Consider the following 6163-nt stretch of genomic DNA (forward strand, 5'->3'; position numbering starts at 1 on the left):
AGGTCGAAACTTTGCAGAAGAGAGTGGCAGAGATGTTGCTAGTGATAGTTGTTGCTTGCACCACACATTTCCTCTTCTCTCCCGCTGGATTTGTGGTAGAAGGAGATTTCCACTGCAGTTATCCCAAATTCTTCTGAAGATATAGCTGTCGTCTTTTTAGTTGTATTCACTCAAGCCTGGGATTTGGGGGGGGTTGTAAGTCAGGGTTTGTTTATCTGGGGAGGGTTATGGAGTCAGTCTTGGCTTTAAGTTGCTCCTTCTCTTTGATGGTTGTTCTGGACTAGCTCTTATATGAATGTTTGTGAGGTGATATCCTGACAGTGAGAACGGCTGATCTCATGTGTTTAAAAAAGCAGTACTCAGGCAGCCTGCCCAGCCACAAAGGTCTGCCCTTTCTACACGCTGTGGGCGAGAGGACAAATTCCACGTTAATCACCAAACGTGCAGTTGTGATGATTGGGATGACTGGAAAAGTGGGTGCATGCCACAGCGTCAGGAAATCCAGCTTCCAATTTCCACTTGACCATTAAACTGATGGATGTCTGTGAGCAAGAGCCTTGCTGCATCGCACCCTTGCTCCCTCGCATCCTCCCTTTAGCCTCCAAGACATACTGAGATCATCACCTCTTTGGGGAAGGCACTGGTTTACATTCTGTATTGCTAGGAAGATAGTGCCCTGGTGGTGGTAGGGTCTTTGAGGTGCTGCTGAAATAAAAATAATTAAAAACAAAACAACAGCCTGAGCACACCAAAGTGATAAAGCAAGTTTGTTCAGAACAAGTTGTCTCACAGAAGGGTAGAGGGATTGTTTGTGTTACCCCCAGGTAAAGCACCGAGCGGTTGCACCCTCTGTGCAGAAAACCAAACCAACCCAAATTCTTTAAAATCCCTTTCATTCAAGCAAGCCCAGCTGACAGCAGAGCCATGTGCCAGCACTGAAGAAAACAGCATCAGCAGTCCCTTCTCCAGCTTGTGGGGCAGCCCCAGACCTGTTGCTTGCTCCCTTCCCAGCACCGTGGGGCTCTTGGCAGGAGAGCTGATGTATGTCGGTGGAGCGGAGGGGGCCAGCCAGGCTCTCTGGCCAGCAGGCACTGCTGCTGTGCCCTCTGCTAGGAGCTCTGCCCCAGCTCAGGCACATGCCACCACTCTGATCTAGGCTCTGGGAATGCTGATTTCCAGTTTTCCTCCTGAACTTCTATGCCTCAGACAAACTTAGTGAACTTGGGACCTGAATGCATCCTTACTGCTTTTAGGTAGCTCTAGCAACACCTGATGAGTCAACTGAGCTAGCTGTGTTTGCTCTGGCACGCATCTGTTCGAGGGCAAAGCCAAATCAAATAGGTATATCAGGTATTTTGTATAGAAAATGTACACTGGAAGACACAGCCAAATGCCCTATCACCAGCATAGCAAGGGGAAGCCAAACGACCTGCATGAGTCATTCTTTATCAGGAAACAGATTTGCTTTCCCCTCCTAGGTACTCACTGGAGTAAAAAGGGAAAGCTGCAGCCTGTGATGCTAGCTAGCCCTCTGTAAAGCATCTCACCTGGTGGCACTTCGATGGCTTTGGAAACAGTTGTGGGGCTCTCCATTGGTGCAGAGGCTCCCTCCTCCCCTGGAGCAGAAGTGTGTTAATTAAGCCGGCAAAGCTGTGCAAGCCGAGCTGTCAGGCTCTTATAAACTGCCTTGTCTGATCCTCTCAACAAAGAGATTGTCTCAGCACTGTCGGGCTTCAGTCGGTTAACGATGAACAAAGTGCTCGTTTGCACTCAGAACGCGCTCAGCTCCGCAGATTTGCTTGTTCAGTAAACAGGTTTCTAATATTTCTGTCCAAATTTGTCTCAGGAATACAAAAAAGTGAGGGGCAAAGTCTGTAAATTCCCTTGCAATTTCTGCAGTTTATTTCTGTATGAGCTCAGGTTTTTAATTAGCAGCAACTCTCTAAATTTTCAGATCTCAATATCAGAAACCAGAAGCTGAAAATGAGAGAAACTACTTCTAGCGAATGACCCTAAATGACCTTCCAGCTTACGATGACCAAAAATGAACAGGTTTTCTTTAAAAATCTTCTCTGGTCCTTCTGTTTTGTTGCTATTGGTGTGTAATCAACAGCTCTGTCATTCAAGCTTTTAACTTAAAGACACCTCTGAAACTTCATTTTTGCTTTCTTAGTACATCCAAGAGCTTCCTGGAAGTATTTAACGCTTGTAAGTACAGTCTTATAACACAGAAAATTAAAATACTATAAGGTGATCAGGTGGAGATCTAGCTGGCTCAGTGTCTCATTTCTGACTGTCAGCAATAACTCAAGCCAAAGGAAGAATATATTAGGGCAACCATATATAGCAATGCTTCCCTGAAATATTTGCATAGGCGCCAGCAATGTGCTGTGCAGGGACTTCTTGACCCATGGACAGTGCTTTTGCAACGACTAGCTCTTTGTGGCTATTTTTCTGCATTTATTCAATTCCTTGTGAACTTAGTGAACAAATGTTAAGTGTCCCATCGTCCTATGAGAGAGAATTTAGTCTTGTTCATGGCACACATCTCTGAAAGTAATTTTTTAATCAGTTTTATCTTTAAAGTGGACTCTTCCTTTACCAGTTTATTCACACTGGTAGCAGGACCAGAAGGCACTGCACTGGAGACCTGAATCCTTGAAAGCTGGTCGCCTGACTCCGGTGCCACCCCCAGGCAGCGTGTGACCAGGAGTCGGGTAAAATGTATGTGAATATGGGACTTTGGGTCCTGCATGAACAGCTGCCAGCAACCAGGTATCAAAAGTTGTAAGGCAATAATTGAAAGCCAGTCAAGAAGGAGAACTGGGGAGACGTTTGGGTTGGCTTTTAATGAAGATTAATTCTTTGGTACACACGGGTGGGAAAAGCAGATGGGCACAAGGTGAAATCTTGGGACTTACTAGCCTGACAGGATGAGAGATTTGGCAATCTGCAGAAAAGGATTCCTGCATAAAATGAATTTGTGATGCTGGAACTGGCTTTGCTTTATTGAAACTGTTGAACTGTTGATTTACTGAAACATTGAACTATCAGAGGCCACCATACTTGAATAGTATACTGCTGCTTGCAAGGAAGAGCTCCAGACAGTGGTATTGCAGTTGGCCTTCCCTGAAGAAAAATGTGTGGAGAGGTAAGAGGCATTACAGAAATGGCAGGAGGAAATACAGCAGAGAAACTGTGGTGGTAAAAGTCTGTCCTGCAGATAGAGTAACAGTGACCACGGTAGGGATTTCCAGGGGGAGGAGATACCAAGGAATAAAATAACAGCAAAGTGAAGTGGCCTAGAAGCACTCACTGTTGTGTTTGAAAGGACTGCCTCGCATCACGGACAAGAAAGGTCTTGGTTTGAGTGACACAGGCAGCACCTGTATCCTAGATAGCTGTATGTGTTTGGACTACTCTGGTTGGAGAAGACAATCCCAAAGATATTTGGAGGGGGTAGGAGGACAGGCTGGATAGAAAACCACTGGTACTGGCTGAAAAGTTGTGAAACTGAGAAATGGCTAATGTTAGATAAAGCCTTTGGGATGAGAAGGTACTTGAACCCTATGGATCAGGAGTGACTGAGACAGAAGGAAGGGGACAGGGCAGCCAAACCCTGGACCCAGAGACCTCTGTGATATGAAAGCATTCATGCCTGAGAATCAGAGATGCTGCATCAAAATAATGGGTACCAACTTTGGGAAAGAGGTTTAATCTGAGGGGACAGAGTTCACTATGAGGTGCCTCCTTGGAAGCTCAGCAGATCCTCAAATGAGGATAAAGGCAGAAGCAAAGGAGCAGGCATGAGGAGTCAGAATAAGTGCCCTGCTGTGCCTGCTATCACCCGGCTCCCTCTGCAAGAAGAAGGAACAACCCTTGAAGGACATGCCTTTTCCCAGAAATAACTATTTCTCTGGAATTAGAGAATGGGGAAACTGGAAGCACCATAGTCCAAGTAGGAGGAGAAGCGTGGGGCCTCCAAGTGCAGGGAGAGCTGAGGGAGGGAGCCCACCCCAACCCAAGCAGGAGGTAGGCTCCAGCTTCTGGCAACTGCCCTGTACAAATGAATCGAAGTAAAGCATAAGCTGAGATCAGAGGTTGGCAGGGGAGCACCTCCATGTGGTAAACACTCATATGATCAAGCACGTTTGAGTCTAGCAAATTCCTGATAGAAGTACTTGCAGTATACCTTACAGAAATCGGTTTAGATGGGAGACAAAGTAATCAGGCTGAAACTGGCCTGCTTTAGGATACAGATAAAATTGACACTTCTTGTTTCTTTGAGAAGCAATTTTGCAGGTGGCTTTCCCAAACCGAGTTCATTATCTCATACTTTCATTGCTGTCGTAATCAGGTTCTGAAGCTGTTTGCTTTACCTCCATTTCAGTTTCTTAGAGTTAGTCTCTCAAATGTTTTATATACAAGTTCAAAGACTCGACGATGCTAGCAGCACAGAGTTCACATCAAGTATAGTCTTGCTTGTTTTATTGCAACTGATAACGATCTCATTCCAAAGAGTGGAAACACTATTTCTGACTAATCAGGTCACGCGAGATAACTTGCATGCTTCATTCAATATACAATGATTACAGTTAAGCATTACCCCATACAGAGAATATATTCAGCAAACTCATTCAACCCTTTTAACTGTGCCTATAAAAGTGTGTAATGTCCTCATATAGTTGATGCATTGTCATGACCATGGTGCTCTGAAGGAGAGAGATTCTGTTCTTGCAAACTGCTAATTGCCACAATATACTATAGCTGTTGCCATAAGTGATAAATTCCTGAAACTACTTCACTGGGATTTCGTCTTCTGTATGTTGCACTGTAAAAATCAACTGAATAGCACCATATATATTTGGGGAAGGCGGCACACTAAATGAATCACATTTTACTTTTCTTATCCAAAAAGCATTGCAGACAATGCTGCATAACAGTGCAATACTGTGTCAATACTGTCACTGCCACTTGAGTAATATATTTTTGCAGATAAATAGGAGTCTGTTTACCAGGGTTTCAACATTTCTGGACAGGCGCTGCAAGGATGAATCAAAAGGGCTTCCAAAGTTCCTAGGTCATTTCCACTACGCTCTGATTCTGTGACTGCTTTAGCTCTTCGATGCCAAAAATTTCACAACTCTTTTAAAACTTTCTGCCAGTCATGTTGTTTATTCCTGTAACTCCAAGTTGATATAATAAATATTTTTCTTAATTTCTGCATAGAAAGAAAAAAATTGTTTAAGACCTTGTTTATACTCCAAGAGGCAATTAGTTGCACTCTGCCAGACATGCAAACCAATTAGGTGGAAGGAGAAAAGTGCAGTCAGAAATAACTGACATACAAAGCAACAACTTTATCTTTGTGGAGGTGCATACAACAATCCCTCACAATTTTAAAACAGACCATTACATAGTTGACTGTTCAAAGCAGCTTGCACTGAGTATCTTGGCTTTGCTTGTCCACCCAGTGGACTTGTGAAAACTAGTCCTGATTCTGGCATGTTGAAAACTATTGACCCACTAGGAATGCAATTTATTGCTGATAAGACACCATGAAGTTTGACATGTAAAAGAGTTTGTTGACTGGGATGGTCTTGTAATGCTTGGCAGGAATGTCATTTCTTACTTGGTTGTGGTAGAAATAAGCTGCATGTCAACACTAAATTCTCTTTTTTTGTTAAAGGGAAATTTTGTTAGAGGAAATACAGTCAATTTTGATAGTTGTTTTTTTTTTTTTATGTTCTTCCTTTTCCTTACCTGATTTTCCTTTTTGCAGGTAGACACACACACAAAACCAAAATAGGAAAAAATATGACAAACTGATTGCAAGATGACAGATTTATCTCTGGTTGCTTGCTTGTAATCATGTGAATGTCATCCTAATGAGAAAACACATATATCCAGCCACACCTTGCATTTTGCATAATCACATGTTGAAGTTTTCATAAATTTGTGTGCTCATGTTTTTTTCCATTCTTCATATTGCTTTCCTCAGCGTTTTCACCCTGGTGAGGAAATACACAACCCTGGCTGCTGGACTCCACAGGTCCTTTCGGTCTGGGGGTCCAAGCTGATGTGCAGCAGCCCCACACACCGACAGCACTGCTCCCAGCCTATCTTGTAGCTGTTTCCTCCATAGCACCTGTCAGGTCTACAC

At 43.7% G+C, this 6163-nt stretch overlaps 1 long non-coding RNA gene across 2 annotated transcripts; it reads right to left on the minus strand.

Annotated features, from left to right (window-relative positions):
* Positions 1–343: 343 nt before the first annotated feature.
* LOC128146988 (uncharacterized) lies at positions 344–1794 on the minus strand. 2 transcript variants are annotated; one of them, XR_008236908.1, is made up of 2 exons: positions 1548–1794; positions 344–702 (listed from the first exon to the last, which is right to left on the minus strand). It is a non-coding gene; the product is annotated as an uncharacterized LOC128146988 (long non-coding RNA). The 2 variants fall into 2 exon arrangements; XR_008236906.1 differs by having other exon boundaries at positions 344–705.
* Between the last annotated feature and the right edge of the window lie 4369 nt (positions 1795–6163).

This window comes from Harpia harpyja, chromosome 1, assembly GCF_026419915.1.
Source record: "Harpia harpyja isolate bHarHar1 chromosome 1, bHarHar1 primary haplotype, whole genome shotgun sequence".
Lineage (NCBI taxonomy): Eukaryota > Metazoa > Chordata > Aves > Accipitriformes > Accipitridae > Harpia > Harpia harpyja.